This window comes from Kogia breviceps, chromosome 5 (assembly GCF_026419965.1).
Source record: "Kogia breviceps isolate mKogBre1 chromosome 5, mKogBre1 haplotype 1, whole genome shotgun sequence".
Lineage (NCBI taxonomy): Eukaryota > Metazoa > Chordata > Mammalia > Artiodactyla > Physeteridae > Kogia > Kogia breviceps.
The window spans coordinates 70904304-70923046 of record NC_081314.1 but is presented as its reverse complement, the minus strand read 5'-3'; the positions used below and the strand labels follow the sequence as shown (position 1 = coordinate 70923046).

Here is an 18743-nt window from a genome sequence, read left to right as displayed (position 1 = left end):
TCTTTCTAGTGCTGTTCTGATCAACCACATCCATTCAACCAAACACCCACGCCCCACTCCCTGGCCTCAGCTTCCCTTCCCACGGCCACGACACCCCAAGTCTCCATGAAGCAAGACTTGAATAAATAATCACCAATTTTAAATACCACTCAGGAGAATGACTGGAAAACATCTATTTCAACTCCCACATTTCAGTGAGAAATGAGCAGAGGACAGCTGTGGTTAAGTGGCAGCCCCAAGGGACGAACACTCAAGTCCCTGACCTCCATTCCATAGACTTTTCACCACATGTCAGGTGTTGGCAAGGAATGGGCCTCTTTCCCTCAACTCCACTGGTCTCTCATTTTTAAAGAGTGCTTTGTTTTACCTCCAGAGAGCTCCCTTTTTACTCTATAGCACACCCCTCAATCCAGCATGTCTGGCCCCTCTCTCCTAGTGAACTTGAATAGTCACAATACACACAAAGTCATCTGTGTCAGGATGCCCATGCACATTAGAGGACAAAATTACCCTTCTTGCAGCGTCATAAAAGGCCAACTTTGCCAGTACTCCAGAAAAGGGCAAAAAAGAAAAAAATAGTTTTAAGAAATGCAGGCCCCTTCCCCTAGAATGTGATGACTTAAATGGCTAGTTATGGGGCTTCCCTGGTGGTGCAGTGGTTGAGAGTCTGCCTGCTGATGCAGGGGACATGGGTTCGTGCCCCGGTCCGGGAAGATCCCACGTGCCGCGGAGCGGCTGGGCCCGTGAGCCATGGCCGCTGAGCCTGTGCTCCGCAACGGGAGAGGCCACAGCAGTGAGAGGCCCGCGTATCGGGGAAAAAAAAAAAAAAAAAAAAAAAAAAGTTGGTTAGAGACCACTTATCCTCTGCGCACTGGGGTTTGTTAGTGGTGATGGTGATGGTGGTGGCGAGGTTTTTGTTTGTTTGTTTTATTTTTCTTTCTGTGTTGGGTGTTTGAGAAAGATTCTATTATGGTTGCTATCAATTCTCATTTAGAGAAATAAGGACAATGGTATTAATAATGAAACAAAAGTACTCCTTTTTACTCTCTGTGGTCTGCAAGGAGTTTCATATTCCACTCAGATCAGAACTCCATGTTTTAATGATGTGAAAGTGTGTGGTTTATGCGATAGCCAAGTTCTTCTAATATTCAACTTTCTGTTGTTTCTTACTTACGACTTACAGTAAACGAATCCCAATTTTTCCCCTTTGTCAAAATCAGCCCATTTTCAAAACAACAAGGCCACCACAGACATGGCACTTTTCATGAATATCATAGAGGCATGAGCCTATTCAGACCCAGTTTATTGTGTTAAACAATCTTAACTATGAAACAGATCGCCCAAATTGTATCTTAGGACTCCACAGAACATAACTCTTCTGGAGAAGCACAGAAGGAAGTCCAGTCCCGCCTTTGCTTTTCTCCCCTCTCCCCCAAAGTCCTCTCAACCTTCACTTTTGGCTACATGTGGATAGAGAAAGCAGGGATTATCATTCTGCAAGAGGAGAAAAAACACTGCTGTCATCGCTCCCTTCATCATCATCCTTACCTTGGTTACAGTGCCTTGTCTCGCACGGGGGCTTATTTCCCATCCTATCAAGCCTGGGAGATGAGGGGTCGCCAAAATTACACTCCCTCACTTTGTATTAGAAGAAACTTAGGCTCAGAAAAGGCAAGTGAATTGCCCAGAAGCTCCCAGCAAGAACTAGCAAGAAGAGGGCCTCAACCCAAGTTTTATCTTTGGGAAACAAGACCTCTTTCACTCCCCACCTGGCCTGGGGAGAGCGGCCCAGGGTCTCCCTCCATCCTGTATACATCACTGGCTCTTGGCTGCTTTGTCAAGACAGGCTCTGACTCCGTTAGCAAGGCTGTACTTGATGGCACAACTGTTTCTGTCAGGGTCGGTTTTGGTGATTCAGTGCCTGGGCCACACCAGCGGTTAAGTATTTTCACTGTCACCGAGGTCCTTCAGTTGTCAAATGTGTGACAAGCAATTTGTTACTGTCATCGTTAAAGTCCTAAAGTTCCAAATGAATTGTTTTTATTTAGAAACTAGTGCTCTATCAAGGTTTATCCCTATGATGTTGTCAAGCACAATCCCACTGACTTTCTTAAATGAAAGAACAAGAGGCAGAGCTATAGTTAGGTCTCTAGTTATTCCATGTAACCTCAGCCTGCCTTCCGTTGGTCACAGTCCATGGTGTTCTGTTGTAGGAATATTATCTACCGTAAGAGTCTGTGATAAATAAAGGCTGAGAGCTACTGCTATAGGTGGTGGGGGCAGAATGGCCTACAGAAGTTGGCTTTCCTAGAAAGAGAAGAGAATATCTGAATTCCCTACTGACTGGGTGGACCTCTACCATCAATCCTGAACCTGTTCTATGGCCTGATCTTTGGGTAAAAAACTCAGAATGCCCTGCTTGTAATCCCTAGCTGTCTCACTAAAACACTGTACCCAAACAGGGTAAGATGAGTGTGTTACCTATGACTCAATTTACACTTACACACACACACACACACACACACACACACACACACACACACACACACACAGAAGGGATCCAGTCCAGCACAGCAGATGAGCAAAAATGCCACACAGTCTATTCAGTACATGTCAAGACAATTTATCTGAACAACATACAAGTGATAAACAACAGTATTCCAAGTTTCAGTGAAGTCGGCATGACCATCACTGTTATCAGCTTCTCTCATAAAGACAAATATGTATTATCTGTCTTCTTCACTAGAATGTAAGTACCCCGTAATGAAGGACTGATTATTCATTCAAATTAATATTTACTAAGTACCTACTATGTGTCAGGCACTAATGCAGATGGTGGGGATACAGCAAAAAAAAACAACTAAATTCCTGCCCTCATGGAGCTGACATCCCAGTGGTAAAGGCAAAAAATTCACAAACAGGTAAATGAACACATAACTTTCAGAGAGTAATTAATGCTCTAAAGAAAAATAAAACAGGGTACAGAAGGTCGGGAGTGCCTGATGTGGAGAGAAAGGTTGTTATGTATATTACTTCTACCTCTAATCACCTATTTGGAGCTTTTTAAAAAAATACCCATTCCTGGGTCCCAACCCCAAATATTCTGATTTAGTTAGCTTGGAGGTAGGCTCAGGAAAGAGTATTTTAAGGGTACTCCAGTGATTCTAACATACAATCAAGTTGAGAACCACTGGCATGCTTGGTTTTGAAAATGAACAGGCCTGGGTTTGAAACTCACCGGTTACATATGATCTGTGTGATCTCAGGAAAGATACTTAATCTCTCTGAGCCTCAGTGTACTTACCTATAAATTGGGATAACAATAGTAACAGTACCTCTGGGTTACTGTAAGAATTAACTGAGGGGCTTCCCTGGTGGCACAGTGGTTAAGAATCCGCCTGCCAATGCAGGGGACACGGGTTTGAGCCCTGGTCCAGGAAGATCCCACATGCCGTGGAGCAACTAAGCCTGTGTGCCACAACTACTGAAGGCCTCAAGCCTAGGGCCCATGCTCTGCAATAAGAGAAGCCACTGCCATGAGAAGCCCACACACCGCAACGAAGAGTAGCCCCCACTCGTCGCAACTAGAGAAAGCCCACACGCAGCAACGAAGACCCAATGCAACCAAAAATAAAAATAAATTAAAAAAGAAAAAAAAGAATTAACTGATATATGTAAAGTCCAAAGAAGAGTGCCTAGGACATGGAAGGGACTCAGGAAGTGTTAGCCATCATTTACTGTTACCTTTAACAGTTAAAAATATGCACAGAAGATGCAAACTGGAGGGCTACAGGTCAAAGCAGGTCCTTAGATGTGTTCTGTTTGCCATGTACAGTGTGGACTTTTAAAGCGCTTTGTTGTTGTTTTGAGCCAAAGCTGATGTTACTGAGTGAGATCATAAGTTGCATTTTTCTCCTTCCAAGAGGAAGTATCTCTTGCAATGTTTTAAATATATTTGAATGAGTTGCCAACATTCGAAAACCGAAACACTTCACATACAAAATCTGACCAGCAATAACTGATCAGTGCCAGGCAGCGCCACCATTCTCAGAGACAGCCCTCTCAAGCTCTCCATGTCCCCCACTACCCGCTTCAGCTCTCTCCCCAAGACACATACTCAGACTGTGGCCAAGAACAAGTCCCATTTCATCAGCACACTTGCACTTTTATCTTACCTACGAGAAAAAGGAAAACAAAATATGTCCTGCTCCTAAGACTCTACGAAGGGAAAAGGAAAGCTAGATAAAAGGGCTTTGTGTTTCAAGCAAAGGGACCAGAAGCATTTCTTTGTGGCAGTCAAGGATCTCTGTCTATGAACTGTGCCAATGCAGTGTGTCTGTGTCAAAAGCGTGAAACTTACACATCATCTGCTCCCTCTTTTACATAACTCACATGACTCTGTAGGCAAATGACCTCTCATATCCTGGGCACTGAAATAGGAGCTTGGCAAACATCAGCTCCTTTAATCCCACAACTCCAGGGGTTACTTTCCATTATGACCATTTTCAAGATGAGGAAAACGAACCTTGGAAAGGATAAGCAACGGTCTTGGGTCACATCAATAATAGATGGCAAAGTTAGGTATGGAACCAGAACCTTCTGACGTCAAAGTCGAAACTTCTTCCACCACGCGATGCTCCCTCCACCCAGGGAACGATTTAGTGTAATTTAACTACTGAGGTGAACAATAACTAGATGGGAAAATTCTTGGAAAGAACACCATTAGTTTAGAACAGGACACTCTCTCTCTGGCCAATATGCTTGCCATCCATGCCACTGATGACGAAGGCCATCTGTGTCTTTTGGATGTTGCAAAACCTACAGATGACACAATGAAACCTGCTCCTCTCTCTACATTTTGTCTCATGTAAAGATAGTTCTACTCTTAAATCTACAGCCCAACAGATTGCAAAAAAACCCCAAAAAACAAAAACCATCACCTTGTGTGTACAGGTGTGTGTGTATGTGTTGTGTTGACAAAGATCAAAACCAGGGGCTAAAATGAAAGAGCAAGACACATTCAGGTTCATCTCAAACAATGTCTCTTGGCTAAAAACCCTCCCTCGATTCACCTCATCAGAATTAACCTGCCTCCAGATTCCAGCACAGGTTATTTGTATCTAATATTTCTATATCACATTATATTTATGTGTTGTATGTCAACATCCCCACCAAACTAGAATTCCCTGAGAGAACGAACCATCTTTTATTCACTTTTCTATGCCGTCCCCAATGCAGCCCTACCACCAATGTTATGCACAAAACATGGCACAAAGTCAGATGCAAAATAAGAATGAATTAAGTGAATACGTAAAGATAAGACTGACCATTTTCTATCCATCTTTCTTTAAGTAAATGTATACTTAGTATGAGCACCTACAGAGCTAGGCTTTGTGGAGATGCAAAGATTAATTTTTTTAAAAGCTTTGATTCAAGATACTCACCATCTCCTGGGAGAGACAAATGTACATATATAACCATAATGCAAAAGAAATAAAAATAAAGTCTCCTAAAGATATACAAACAAAGTTCTGGCAGTTGAGAGAAATGTGCAAGATATGAAAAGGAGTTTGCTATAATCTTTAAGTGGTCAATTAAAATATATCTTACCCAAATAAATATGCAATTTCTTTCTCTGATAATTTACTGACATTTCTTTATTGAAGTTACTGACATTTAACTATCAAAAGAGCTGGTAAGAAAGGTCTCAGCCATAATGAGGAATTCAAATTTTTTTTAAGGAAATTTAAGAGAGAGTATCTTTGTATTTCAGCAATTCTGTAAAAGCCTGACTTTTCTGACAATATAACTGCAAAGAAACTTGCGTCAAAACACACAAGAGGGCTTCCCTGGTGGTGCAGTGGTTGAAAGTCCGCCTGCCGATGCAGGGGACACGGGTTTGTGCCTCGGTCCGGGAGGATCCCATATGCCACGGAGCGGCTGGGCCCATGAGCCATGGCCGCTGAGCCTGCGCGTCCGGAGCCTGTGCTCCACAGAGGGAGGGGCCACGACAGTGAGAGGCCTGTGTACCGCTAAAAAAAAAAAAAAAAAAAAAAAAACCACACAAGAAACAAAAAAGGTGTTCAAGATATTTCAAGTCTACAGTCACTTGCTGAATACATGCTAAAGTGCCAGGAAATTGTTAAGCTCTCCAGGGAAACAGAGCTCAGTGTTTATTTGGAGTAACAAGGAGATATAGGTCCAAGAGAAGATATTAGGATATAACTTGATGATAAGCAGCATACAAGAGATATGGGCAAAAGGCTATGAGAGCCAAGGGGAAGAGAAATTATGTAAATTAGGACCTTTATTGATAAATGTGGCATTGCACTATGACAAGAAAACTAAGTTGAATAAGTTGGTATTTGCGTTATACTCCTGGTTCTGCCAATAATTTGGTGACAGAACTTAAGCAAGTCACTGCCTATGTTTTAGTTCAGTTTCCCCCATCATTAAAGAGACATATGGCCCTCCCAGTGGTCACAGTCTACAAACCTGGGCATTCAATTAAGCGACCTTCTGAACTGGAGTTACAGCAAGAGAAAGCAAGTTCTCTACTGTGTTGTTTGAATCCATTTGCCCTCTTAGATGTTTGCCAATCAAGAATTCAAAAGCAATAAATCTAGTAGCTACATGGAATTTGATGTTTTCATTATCATTTATAAAACTGACTAAATTACATGCCATCCCATCATAAAGGCTAGAGTACTCCTACAAGATCAGTAGGGGACATCTGAAGGTGGGTAGATAATTATGGTGGATATCTACCAGAGCTCCCCCTCCATTCTATGCGCAGAACATACAGGACAAATCTAGGTCCAGCTGCCATCAGTCAATACTGATTCTTTTGGAAGGAAAAGTAAAAATTTTATTTCCCATCAGAAATGACCCCAGTGTATCTTTCCTGTGTCATCTCCCACTACTACTTCCTTGCAAACCTTTATTCATAAGCTAGTATTGGCCAAACTTGCCTTACTAAATCAGAATTTCTAGGGAAGGTACTGGGAATCTGTATTATTAATAACAAGCAATTTCAATGACTAGGCAGGTCAGGGAAATCCTATTACAGTATACATCTAAACTACTCATTATTCATCACAAATGACCTGCTCCTTGTCAATGTGTGTGTTTCTTCTGCCTGCAGTGTGCTTCTCCCATCTCTAGTTGGTGACTTATATTTACCTATTCTTCAGGATCCAGTTAAAATACCACCTGATTCCTCTACTCTCATACATGTATTCTTATCTCCTCTCTTGGATTATGAACTCTTAGAGATCCGAGGAGGAGTCTCATTCACTCATTCATTAGTTCATTTACTCAACAAATATTTATTGAGTGTTTGGCATCTACCACGTGCCAGGCACTGTTCTAGGCACTGGTGACGTTGCAATGAATAAGACAAAGTTCACAATTTCATGGGCATTCAAGTACTGGAGTTGGAAAACTGTGGCCCACAGACCAAATGTGTCTCACTGCATGTTTCTGTTAAAAGTTGTACTTGAAACATGGCCACACTCAGTTGTTTACATGTTGTCTATGACTGAGTTGAGTATTTTACATATTGTCTGATAGCAGAATGAGTAGCTGTGACAGAGACCACACAGACCACAGGGCTAAACTATTTACCACCTGCCCCTTTATAGAAAAGTTTACTGACCCCTGTTCTAGTAGATCCCCACATAGCAGAGTGGCTAGTAGACAGCAGGCACTAACAAATGCTGAGAGAATAAACTGAAGATGGAAAGTGAGAAATAAAATCATGTAAGGCCATGCCACTCTCTCACTTCATCCCAACTTACCCTTCCCCCTAGAGGGGTGGGATAGGGAGGGTGGGAGGGAGACACAAGAGGGAGGAGATACGGGGATATATGTATATGTATAGCTCATTCACTTTGTTATAAAGCAGAAACTAACACACCATTGTAAAGCAATTATACTCCAAAAAAGATGTTAAAAAAAGATCATGTAAGGCAGGTCCTATTGCAGAGCCTCTTTTACCTACTCTCTATCTTCATTCCTAGTGATGTCAAAACATTAATAATTAATAATTGACAATTTCTAGGATGTTATTAGCAATGTAACAGTTTAGGGTGATAAAAAGAGAGGGGATAAGTTTTCAAACCTATAGAAAATTTAAGAACTAAATAAATTTGCTGTGTCTTCAAAAGTCATGACTATTTCAGGTCCACCTGTGATTATACCAGCTGGTCTGGCAAAATATATTACAATAGCTGTTATGTCTGGCTTTCCAGAGCTTACAAAAGTTTGAGAGTTGTTATTGTATTTCACTGGTTTGTCTGCTTCATTAGATGCATCTTGTAGATGGGAACTTTGTGTCTTTCGGATCAAGCTGACTAAGAAGACTCAAGTTAAATAAAACACAAACACAAACACAGAGCTGCACATGAGAAAAACCCCATTCTGTCAAATAAGTCAAGTTTATAGATTCAGTCTTATATCCATATCCTCAGAACTGTCTTCTTTATCATGTCCATAGGCAAACCCTCTCATCTTTCAAGAAAAGAATTGAAAACTGCAGGATCATTTTCAGAGGCTGAGTTACTATAAAATTTAAAGCCAAGAGCTGATATACAGCTAAGGTTTTACAAGTCTTCAGCACACTGTCAGTGTGGTTTACTGCAAAGAGTAACAGTTTTAGAGTCAAACAAGTCTTAATTCCAAGAAAGCTGTGCCACTCGTTAACCATGTAAACTAGGAAAATTGTTTAGCTTCTTCAAAAATAAAAAGCTATAATATAGCTCTTGTTTAGTCTATCTCCCGGTGACTGATTTCTAGCAAACTATTACTTGAAACAACATTCCCCCAAATGCAATATACTAAGAACCTACTGATGACCATCATAGAATAGAAAATCAGGTCAGTTTTGAACATCCCCTCTGATTTCAAGGTGAAACAAAAATGGTCAAGTTCTAGTCATTTTCACTTTCTTTTTCTTGCGCCCTTGATTACCGCAATCCCCTTTGTAAAATGTAACAAAGAAATGCATGTGCTTCCATCAAAACAGTCACCCTTCACTGTACAGATAGATATGGATACGATGAGCGATGGAGATGGAGAGAAATAAGTGAGTGAGTAGATAAAATGGCCAGGGGAGAGACGATTAGATGGATGATTGAATGAATAAGCGGAAGGATGGATGGGTGGGGGAATGGAAGTCAGGCAAATGTAGATGACAAGATGTCGCACAGACATGTAGAAATTCATAAAGAGGCAAAGAGATAAATCTATGACAAAAAAGCTCAATCTCAGGACTGAAATATTAGCACAATTCCCTCTCTAGCCCACTGCTCCTTAAATCTCCATTTTTAAGACTATCCAAAGGTTTCTCCTCATCATTATATCATCATATTCAAATATATGGTAACCATAGTATTATGTATCTGCCCAGCAATGGAAATTGAACCCTTTGGGCAAAACAAATTGACCATACCCTCCTAGTAAGAGAAAATAAAAATTCTTCCAGAAGGCATCAAGCAACTTTTCTAATGCAATACATTCATGAGACTACCCTTACTATGTTTCAATGTTTCTCTAATTAATGTTATGTTAATTAAGAGAAGATGGCCTAATAGATTTTGTTACTGTCAGAATTTTCTCTAAATTAACAATTCACAGGTGTAATTTTACCTTAAAACTGAGATCATAACTGAAAGTACTGCTAAACTCCAGCCCAATATATATTACTATAGGATGAAGTAAAATACGTCAAATTCCTCTACTGTAAGAAGTGTCAAGGGCCCCTGCCTTATTTTAAAGCAAGTTTTCATCTTGATAAACAGTCAGCACTTAACAATAGAAACAATGGTCAAATATATCACAGTAAATGCAAACACAGCACTCACATAACGCAATATCATGCAGTGATTAAAATATGTACTTTTGAAGAATGTTTAATGACATGAGAAAATGTTTACACTAAAATATTACATAAAGGAAACATATACAACTAAATATGTGTAACATGACCCCTCTTTATAAAAAGAATAGAGTGGCTATATGTGTAAAATAGAATGGTGGTTATCTCTGGATGATGGGTTATGGGGGTTTTAATTATCTTCTTCATACTTTTGTGAACTTTAAATTTCTAAAATGAGTGTATATAACTTTTATATCTGAAAAAGAAAGGTTTATTTTGTTTTAGGAAAATGTCCAGCAGCTGTGCTAAGGTAACAAATAGGAAGGGTTTGTTTGATTTTTGTTTGATTTTGATTTTTTACATAGTATTTTCATATGCATTAGTAGCTCATCTGATCCATTCAACAATTCAGAGTGATGGGGTCAAGGATGCCCACCAACAGCGAACAGTCAAGCTCATTTAGCAAAATGGGACAGAGCAGACCCAACTCAAGGTGCCCTGGTACATTATCACCTTCTTTACAAGGTCCATTCATTTATCTCAGGAAAAGAATTTTCTTTTTCAGGGATTTTTTTCTAAAGGGACTCCAACCTTGTTTTGCTTTCTTCCCAACCCCAAAGTGTTAACATTCTATTAAAAAAAAAAAAAAAAAAAAACCACACATACAAGCATACCTGGGCTCCCTAACACCTCACCCCAGAGTGGGAAGGGAATACTGTTCAAGAATGACAAAATGTCCCACTGTTGCTATTTTCAAAGCATATAAAGCCAATTATCCTAATGGGACCAGTCCAATCTATGAAGGGCATGTCCAGGCACAACTTTTTAAAAAGACATGGCCTGACCTAGATAAAGAAATCTGAGACAAGGATTCAAAAACTGCTTAAGATGACAGAATACTGAGGGAGGCTTCGAGTCAGCAACATCAAAGAAGCACCTCAGCTCAAATCTTGCTGGTCTTGGGATGACTCACCAGCACTGCTGTGATGCCTTCCTGCCCCATTCATCAGACAAGTTTTTTCCATTAGAATTTATTGCCGAGGTGCTCCCCAGTAAGGTAGTAAGATCAACTCTGCAGTTTTGGGGTTGGTTTTTTTTTTTTTTTGGCTGCTTTGGGTCTTTGTTGCTGTGCACGAGCTTTCTCTAGTTGTGGCAAGCGGGGGTTACTCTTCGTTGCGGCATGCAGGCTTCTCTTGCTGCGGAGCATGGGCTCTAGGTGTGCAGGCTTCAGTAGTTGTGGTGCACAGACTTCAGTAGTTGTGGCTCGCAGGCTCGGTAGTTGTGGCACACGGGCTTAGCTGCTCCACAGCATGTGGGATCTTCACAGACCAGGGATCAAACCCATGTCCCCTGCATTGGCATGCAGATTCTTAACCACTGTGCCACCAGGGAAGCCCAACTCTGCAGTTGTAAAATAGGGGAGATATGACTGAAAAGTCATAACACTGATTCCACATACTACCCTCAAAAAAGCCCAAGGAGAATAAAATGTCAGTTGAAGGAACACTGGCCTCCATTTCACCTCCACCACTAAGTAAACGCACCAGAGTCTGTTCTGGATTTTTTTTTACTAAAGAATTAGCTGATTCAGACAAAACCTGGTGTATTACTAAAGGCATAAGACAGATTAGTTAGGTGGGGAATATATAGATGGAAAGTCTGGGCCTGCTTAGGGCCTGAGGGCAAGAACAGAGGTTGTTTTTGTAAAAAGGTTGAAACCTATAGAATAAGATAGAGCCTCATGATTGGCCTCATCTTTAGTGGGAATGAGCTAGAAACTCCTGCTCTCAGTCCCTGTGCTGTGGAAACTTCTAGAACAGAACCCATAGCACATACATGTGGGAACAACGAGAATGTGGTTGGGCAAAATAAACACTCATTTGGGGCATGAGCCTGGGGAAAACAAGAAGCGGATGGTCAGGACACTGAGCCTTGGTTCCCTTATAGCATGATCCAGCTTCCTCTCCACCCTCCTCGACTCCCTTTTCAGGCCCTGAGTTTGTGCTTCCCGTCTTGGAAGCCACAGCTTAAATATCTTTTAAAAGGCTTTACGTCTAAGCATTGCACAACATAAGTAAACTGAAAAGAGTAGATTTTAAGCTGGAGTGCCCACTGGAATTACCCAAAATGGTTTTCAAAATGCAAATGCCCATTTCCATACCCAAAGATTTAGGGATGCAGACTGAAAATCTGAATTCTAGTAAAACTTCCCTAAGGGATGCCGATCCACAAATTCAGGAGAGAAACTATTGCTATAGGGAGCAGTCACCAAACTGGGAACTCAGGAGAACCAATGGGAAGGAAAGCAATGGGGTACCTGGGCTAGTGCCCCCAGGAGGACCAAGTGGCCCATAGGTAACCTGCATTCATGGTGGACAAAGGGAGGAAAGGAGGACCGGAGAGTAACCAGGGTAACAGACAGGTGCCCCATGGAAAGAGCAGTCTGTCCTGTCAAAGATTTCCAGAAAAGAGGATCCACTTAGGAGACATGGAGTGAGATAAACAGGGAAATGTGGACAGGATTTAGGTTTTGCAGGGATGGGTTTGCAAAAGGTATTCACCTCAAGAAGGCTAATTAATCAATTTATACACTAGATTCCATTTATTATCTTGAAAACAGACAGGAGATAAAAATAGATGAGCATATCCTCTGTACATTTCTTTAAATATTGCTGTAACAACAACAGGACCCGGATGAACCCTGAATGGAAAGAAATTTGTCATCGGCCCCCAAATCAAAGATGTATAATCCATCATGGCCACTAAATTTCTATGACAAATCTCTTCAGCCAAAACAAGGTAGAGCGCTTAGCTAATTACAACTCCCTGATCCCTTTGGATGTCACAACCAAGTCCAATTCCTTTGTCTTATGAGTCCCTATAAACAAATCCTGTTGTTCCACTTCAATATGAAAGCCCCAATATAAAACAAAAGATTAATCTGGCTGATGAAACCTAGTCCAGGTGTGCTAGGATAATGATCTTCATATTTGTCTATCATTGTTTCATCTGTAAAATGGGAACAACAGACTTCTCTCCACAGTATAAAAAAGAAATAATACCTTAGGCAGTTGCCAAATAATGAAATACTTAGCTCTAATTGCTAAATAAATGACTTACATAATTAAGATCTACGTCTCCTTTGTTTTTCTAAAAGCAACATCTAGTTCCTAATTTGCATCATCAACCTATTCAAACCTGAATTGCAAGAATCCCTTCTGCTTTATCCAGAATTCCAAATATGGAATTTATCTATTTGATTAGATTCTCCCACTTCTGTTACCATTATGGAAGCTATGCCTTTACCCTGTGGATTTCTTTATCCTATGACATTCTCTGGAAAGAAGTCTGGGAGGGAAGCAAAGAGTCTGATATTCACGTGTGAGGTCTGAAGTTTAACACTGAGGCATGGTTGCTATTTCTGAAATGGGGATTGATTCCGTGACTGATGGACCATAGACCCTGAGACCTGTTTACTCTAGTTTGAGTTATCTAAGTGTGTCCTTCAGTGTTTCCCAAATAGATGAACCAGCCTGAATGACTGAATTACATTATTCTCTGCTCAGAAAACTGTCCCTCGCTTCACAATACAGCTCTGTCCTTCCTTCCAGCCTCCCACTACTGCCCCTCAAAAAACTATGTTGGGATCTGGGTAAGAGTGGGGGAGGTGAGGAACCTGGGGATGGCAGAACATCTCTTTTCTACCTTGCTTCATGCCTTTCCATGTTGGACTCTCTCCACCCGCCTTGTCCACAGGGAAGAAGGGGTGAGTTATCTAATTACTGAATCTGGAGAAGGAACTGGGCATGGGCATTTCAGCCCCTTCCTCCCAGTCTTGGGATGTACCTGACTGCAGGAAGCACACCCTCCCTGCTGCCCTCAAGGTGAGGAATTTTACAGGCCAAGTCCCCTATGGGGAAGTTGTCACAGGTAGAAGATATACGAGAGGAAGAGGGTAACTTTGATTCAGGGATGCTGTGTTAACAAGCCCACTGAGCTAACAGGCCTAAAGCCCATTCTGCAACTAGTCTTTATCTCCAGCTGCCTGACGCTGCATTACCTTCAACTGGTTTCTAGATGAACACACAAGAACAGGAGGCAGGATAGCAAATGGTACTGGAACTGATGCTTAAGGGCCAAGGCAGAGGCTAGATTAAGCCTTAATGAGCTCCCTCCAACCCCGACATATCACCTAGTCTAACCACACTGAACATACCCGACCTTGCACATGACCTTGCTCGTGGTACTTTGGGGCTTCTGCCTTCACTCACACTCTTCAGTCATCCTCGAACTACCTTTCCAAATCCTTCACTGGCCCCACCCGACCCCCAGGCCAGGATTACCCAGCCTTCTCAGATGCAGCCAACCTCAGGGACCTCTCCATTCCCTGAATCCTCACTGCTCATTCTCTCTTGGTCTTTACCACTCTGTAATCACAGACATTTTTAAATGTAAATCTAATCTCTAGGAGAGTCTTAGTTCCTTCACTGTCAAGTTCCAATCACCTCCTCTCCATCACTGCTCCACTGGCAAAAGTTAACTAGTGTTTATTGAGAACTTATTATGTACCAGGCATGAAACTAAGAGCATTATGTTCATTACCTTGTTTAATCTTCCTTAGGAAGTAAGTACAGTTATCATTCTCTAGAAGGAACAGGGTCTGTGCTCAAAAAGGCTCATCATGTCAAGCACATCTCACTGTGTCTGGTGTAACTATGGGAGACTTGCACACTTGAGACAAAACAGCAGATGGGGATGGGAAGTAAGACTCAGGGGGACTAAATTCAGTTCCAAACTGAGGGTTCCACCTTCACTGCCTTGACCTTGACCTTCACCTACACTTGCCCCTGGCTTTAAGGAGGAAAAGGAGTCTCACTTTAAAAAAAAAAGGAAGAAGAAAATGGAGAAAATAAAAGTCCAGGTGGTCACTGCTCCACGAAAGGTCTAACTGCTCAATATGAAAAGTCTCCCCAACCTGAATCCTTGCTCTGAAAATAGAGGTCTGGATCACTGTGGTTTTGTCCTGAGATGAATAACAAGCCCTGAGGATTGCTCGAATTACAAGGCCCAGACCAGATCCACTCAAATATAGCTGGAAGCTTTCTAGTAACTCTTACTGTGCATGGGGAATGAGCTGCTCAGAGAAGTGACTCACTTACTGGAATCCCTGCTGCCTGCATTACTCAGCTGATATTAATACACCCACTTGTTCATTAAAGTTTAATTGGCGTTCATGTGAATTGGTTTCACCGGATACTTAATCAAAGAGAAGTGTCTGTGTATGAAGTGTTCCCATACAAAGCTAGAAAGCACAGCTCTTCTCCAGCATCTGCACACTTCCCCTGGCTTCTCTGCCAACCCTGTTGACATAGTAAGTTAGTCAGAGAGGGTGGGACAGTAATCTTGAAAAGAGAAAGGGGGAAAAGCTGTCCAAACACAAAACAGGAATCAATGATAAATCCTCTGTACCACACTAGACACGGTTCCCTAGCTCATCAGCGACAGTCTGACATTGGCCAGGACTCAAATGCCAACTCCTCAATACAAACTTGTTCCTTTCTGGAGTTCATTATCAAAACTGCAGGGCTCCTCTTCTCCCTGGGCACCTGTCTCCCAGCCGTGCGTCTTTATTTTTCAAATGGGTAGATAAGGAAATTAACCATCATTCAGCATAATCACACACTTTTCTTGTACTGACAAGCAAACCATGAACGCAATCCCAAACGCCTATTTATACAATCAGGGCTGTCAGTACCCTGTTATTTCTTATCGGATATCTCACTGATCAACATTTCTGGAAATATAAGTTTTTAAAGCTCCTGAAAAGACCGTGCATGAAGCTGGGGAGAAAAGATTTCAAGTCTGGTGGCTCTGGTTGTATTATCAATTTTTCCTTAGGGATGGTCACTGTTGTAAAGTACGCATGACTCCCTGGCCCAAAACAAATCAAGGTGGGTTAAAAACTTGACACTCTAGACTAACCCTCCGAGACTGTAGGGTTGAAAGGCAATGTACTGATTTTTTTTTAATAGCTTTATTGAGATTTGATTCACACGCCATACAATTCACCCATTTAAAGTCTACAATTCGGTTTTTAAAATACTCACAGAGTTGTGCAACCATTGCCACAATCTAATTTAATAACATTTTCATTGCCCCAAAAAGAAACCCATACTCATCAGCAGTCACTCCCTAACCCCCACCCCACCCCTGCCAGCAACCACTAATCTACTTTCTGTCTTTATAGACTTTACGAATTTTCCTACTGTAGACTTTCCATATAAATGGAATCACATAATATGTGGCCTTTTGCGTTTCTTTCACTTACCATAACGTTTTCAAGATTCATTCATGTATCAGGACTGCATTCCTTTTTATTGCTGACTACTACTCTGTTTTATGGATATACCAAATTCTGCTTATCCATTCAGCAATCCGTCTTTCAAAAATAAAATAGGGCTTCCCTGGTGGCACAGTGGCTGGGAGTCCGCCTGCCAATGCAGGGGACACGGGTTCGTGCCCCGGTCCGGGAGGATCCCACATGCCGCGGAGCGGCTGGGCCCGTGAGCCATGGCCGCTGGGCCTGCGCGTCCGAAGCCTGTGCTCCACGGCGGGAAAGGCCACAGCAGTGAGAGGCCCGCGTACAGCAAAAAAATAAAATAAAATAAAATAGATCTACCAAAGAATAGCAAATTATTTAGCAGCACTCAGCTTGGCAGATAATTTGCTAATCTCCTTCATGATCCAGCCACCATCAGACATGTAAGGTAAGTGGGGTTGGAGTAGGGCTTCACACATGTGGGAGGAGCAGAGCCTAGCAGCATCAGCCTTTCGAAAGTGAAAGCTCATCACGATGACCCATCTGCACATGGCTTCACAGTTTACAAAGAGCTCTCACTGGCTCCATGTAGCTAGACAGTGGTTCCTTGAGGAAGGAGCTGCCGTGTCTGCATCTCTAACTTCCCCAAGGCACCCAGCATCACTTGGAATGCACTGAACGAACAACAAGAGCAACCACTTCTCTCTCTAGGAAAGCCACCTTTTTCAGCTTCTTAAGATATGACCCAACTACTTAGTAACAGGCACCTACGATGTGCCAGGCGCTATCATGGTGATTAATAAGATATGACACCTGCCTTACAGGGGTTTAAAATCTAGTAGAAAAGACCAAAGGAATACACACAGGACAAATCAGTGCCAGATGAACAGAATTAAGGATGTGAGAGAACTGAGAGAACGAAATCTCTAGCTTATTACATCTCACTTGCCATGCTAGTGATTTCATTTCTAACCTTGTTTGTATAGTGGGAGCTAATCACAACATGACAATCATAGATAGTACATAGACTTTCATGGAGATAGAGAATTCATAGCTGTGAGTGTCCTGAAAAAGTACAAACTGATCTGCATCTAGAGCACAAAACAGAGCCAACTTCAGCATGCACATGATTAACATCACCAGATAATGTAGACCAAAAAAGCAACCATCCAAGATGGAAAGTCAAGGGGGTCATCTGTCCAAACCAAAGGAATTTCTGCCTCCTTCAAAGCAGGCTTTTTAAGACACTGTCAGGAAGCTGGCAATTCACCCAGAAGTTGCCACCTGAGAAACCATACACTGTGAAGGAAAGAAATAGGCTTCCAAAATACATGTAATCTAACCATACTCTGGTACATGAGGCCAATAATACAGCACTGGGCTTATTTGGTGCTATATGTCTCAGGGACTCAAAGACATTTGCCAAAGAGAACTCAGTCCTTCCCACCCCCTAAGCAAGTGTAGAGTTGACTCCTAATCATTAAGAAGCTCGAGAGCATCTTCCATTCCTCTGTCCTGTATTCTGAGGACACACTTGAGCTCCCAGATAAAGGTACTTTGCCATCAAACGAGAAGTCCAACTCATGTTTCTGTTTTTTGGAGTGTAGGGATGTATACATTCCTTGGATCCAACTCATGGAACATGAAACATTAGATCCTCACACAAACCGAAAACAGTTGACACACTTAATGAGAGCTTCTTTCACTTAAAATTTCTACCAGCATGAAACCCTCTTTAATATATTCATCCAGTTTGTACATCAGTACAAGTGTTCCTTTTTAAATTCCTATAGCAAGTTCGTACATCCTGTTTCCTAATTACCTCATGCAAAAAAGGGAATTTTACCTTCACCTCTCTTGTTCATTAAAGCAAGTTTCAGGAAATACTTTGACATTTGATTTTTTAAAAACACATGCTGATTTAACAGAAAGTTTTAGAGATTCATTGATGCTTATACTTGGGGAGAAACAAGTTAATATCAAATCATAGTTAACTTTTTAACCAATGGGGAAAAAGAAAAATAAAGGAGAACATCTTTCAGATTTATTGAAACTCTATATAACCTAGATAGCGCTTGGTAAGACCTCATTACACCAGAACGAGGGTGGTGAAGCAGAAAGCAGCCCAGAGCTAAAGGTTCTAGGTTTGCATCCATCACTGCTTTAAGAAAACTCACCTCATCTCTCTGAACCTCACTTACATCATCTCTAAAAGGGAAATGAATGACAAGCTCTGCCTTGCCTACCTCATGGGGCTGTCATAAGGTGCACATAAGAAAATGTGTATTTAAGTGCTTTGCAAACTGCAAAGCCCCATACACAATGTGAGGTATTCATAATATGAGGCATTATCTCAATATCCTTTCCTATAAAGACATTTTTAAATGACATGAGCAAACACTTGTGCCTTTCTGTTTCTATTTTGAATAAGCCAAGGAAGCACCCCCAAAATCAGCACTACCACCAGTTCCAGGAAGCTTCACTCTCTCTCTCTCTCTCTCTCTTTCTCTCTCTCTCTCTCTCTCTCTCTCTCACACACACACACAC

The 18743-nt window shown here is 41.6% G+C and overlaps 1 protein-coding gene across 12 annotated transcripts in view; it reads right to left on the bottom strand.

Annotated features, from left to right (window-relative positions):
* LPP (LIM domain containing preferred translocation partner in lipoma) overlaps positions 1–18743 on the bottom strand; it is a 714682-nt gene that overhangs the window by 548441 nt on the left and 147498 nt on the right. Inside the window, exon 1 of one of the 12 annotated variants that reach the window (XM_059064968.2) lies at positions 10851–10894. The exons of the other annotated variants lie outside the window; for them this stretch is intronic. The gene's annotated coding sequence lies outside the window, so the exon portion shown is untranslated. Of the gene's footprint in view, positions 1–10850; positions 10895–18743 lie in introns of those variants that run through there. 12 annotated transcript variants of the gene reach the window in all.